The sequence below is a fragment of the Nanorana parkeri genome, unplaced genomic scaffold, assembly GCF_000935625.1.
Source record: "Nanorana parkeri isolate BGI_ZX_2015 unplaced genomic scaffold, ASM93562v1 scaffold1565, whole genome shotgun sequence".
NCBI lineage: Eukaryota > Metazoa > Chordata > Amphibia > Anura > Dicroglossidae > Nanorana > Nanorana parkeri.
The window spans coordinates 28402-30550 of NW_017307833.1; the positions used below are offsets into that span (position 1 = coordinate 28402).

At 51.4% G+C, this 2149-nt stretch overlaps 1 protein-coding gene across 1 annotated transcript in view; it reads right to left on the minus strand.

Moving 5' to 3' along the window:
* The window catches only part of LOC108798844, a 9335-nt gene that overhangs the window by 1354 nt on the left and 5832 nt on the right, over positions 1-2149 (minus strand). The window lies entirely within an intron of this gene.

The window sequence follows — 2149 nt, forward strand, 5'->3', positions numbered from 1 at the left end:
CCCCCCCCCGCATCTCACCAGGACAGTACCTCAAGGATCAATCTCAATGCAGTAAACAGGGCAGCCAATAGGGGGTACGGGCAGTGACAAGGCCCTCCTACTGTCACCAGCGGTCCGGGGGCCCCTAACCAGAGACGTTCGGCATGTGCAGATTTACATCGCCGTCTTGCAGTCTCCAGACCACAGCAGAGGGAAGCGGGCGCAGCTCTGCGTTGCAAGGCGTACTATTGGACCCTTCACAGCTCAACCCGGACGACACCTCGAAGGACAGAAGTGCCGGCTCCACTCTGTACCCATGTGGCGCCAGCACTGTAACCATAGCGATGCGTGCTCTGGCGCACACTGTCACCATGTGTGGGACATCAGGATGCCGCTGCAGCCCAGCCCAGCCCAGGATCCCCCCCATACAACCAGCAGCTCAGTTTGTGGCAAGCAGAATAGAGATCATCAACAGAGCAAGACCCGGGTCCCCCCCCAATGAAAGGTTGTCACGGAGAGCACAGAAATCACATCGTCTTTGCCCGTTGAGTGACACGGGAAGTCTTAAACCAGGGGTGGGCAGCATGGGCACTCCAGCCATGATGCAATTACACATCCCAGGAGGCTTTGCAAGACTCCAGAGGCATGATGGGACTTGTGGTCTCGCCACAGCAGGAGTTCCGAGGTTGCCTACCCCGGTCTTCTATCTTCAGGGGTGAGGGGCGACCTTATCCACCTAGGACACGAGGAGGAAGCAGAGGCGCGCTGATAGTAGCGTTAACCTGGGCAGACCTAGAGGTTTGTTTGCCAGTGTCACGTCCTCCTGTAGGCACCACGATAACCCGACAGTATTCGACATCCTGTGCCCCTCAATATACTTTCAGGTGACGCAAAGAAAAGGAACTCAAACCTGCAACTGCATCAAATTCAGAAGGTCTGCAGTACTAGAGAAGACCACCGCAGACTCGCTATAACCAGAGGCGTAACTAGAACCTTCAGGGCCCCGGTGCAAGGAACCATGAAGGGTCTCCGTTAGAGCTGCAGCTAACGATTATTTTCAAAATCGATTAGTTAGCCGATTATTAAGTTCGATTAATCGGATAAAACATAAAATACATTTTTAAAAATGGCTCCAGTGATGGGACTACTAGTTTGTATTGAGAGTGCAGTCCATCACAGGAGCGAGCTTGAAGCGGTGGAAGTCAAAATGAAAAAAAAGAAAGTGTGGTGTGCAATATAGTGAAATGGAAAGTGTAAAATTATACAGAAATGAATGCAAAATGGCACCGGCTATAGAGGACTACAAATCCCAGCAATAGTGCATTATAGCTGGCGGTATTCTGCATTGCGCTGTATAATGTATTATTGCTGGGATTTGTAGTCCTATAGCTGGCGGTATTCTGCATTGCGCTGTATAATGTATTATTGCTGGGATTTGTAGTCCTATAGCTGGCGGTATTCTGCATTGCGCTGTATAATGTATTATTGCTGGAATTTGTAGTCCTATAGCTGGCGGTATTCTGCATTGCGCTGTATAATGTATTATTGCTGGGATTTGTAGTCCTCTATACAGCGCAATGCAGAATACCACCAGCTATATAGGGACACAACAAATCCCAGCAATACACTATACATACAGTGCCTAATGTATTGCTGGGATTTGTAGTCCTCTGTATAATATACAGCACAATGTACCATCTGCTATAGAGGACTACAAATCCCAGCAATACATTATAGAGCACCATGTGTGGGAAAAGTGCAGGCTTGCCTGAGCAGTCCTCCAGCAACTTGTTTCTGAGATCGGGCCTGTATGGGCAGCTGTCATCCCCCCACACCTGCTCCTCCTTCTCCCCGCGTCCCTGTGCCGATTGTGGATGTGGGCGGGCGGTGAGCGTGAGGAGGTGCGGCGTGTGGATGCGGGCGGGCCTGGCAGCGGCGAGCGTAAGGTGGGGAGGAAGTGTGGCGTGCAGCATGGGTGGAGCCATGAACAGGGCCAACCAATCGGAAGCCGATTAATCGATGATTGAAAAAGTTGACAACTTTTTCAATAATCGATTATGTCGATTAGTTGTTCCAGCTCTAGTTTCCGTAGATGCTGCGGGTGGTTGTGCGGCAGGGATGGAGGGGCACTATCTCGGGGGGGCCCCTCTTCTTCCCCCCCCCCCCCCCC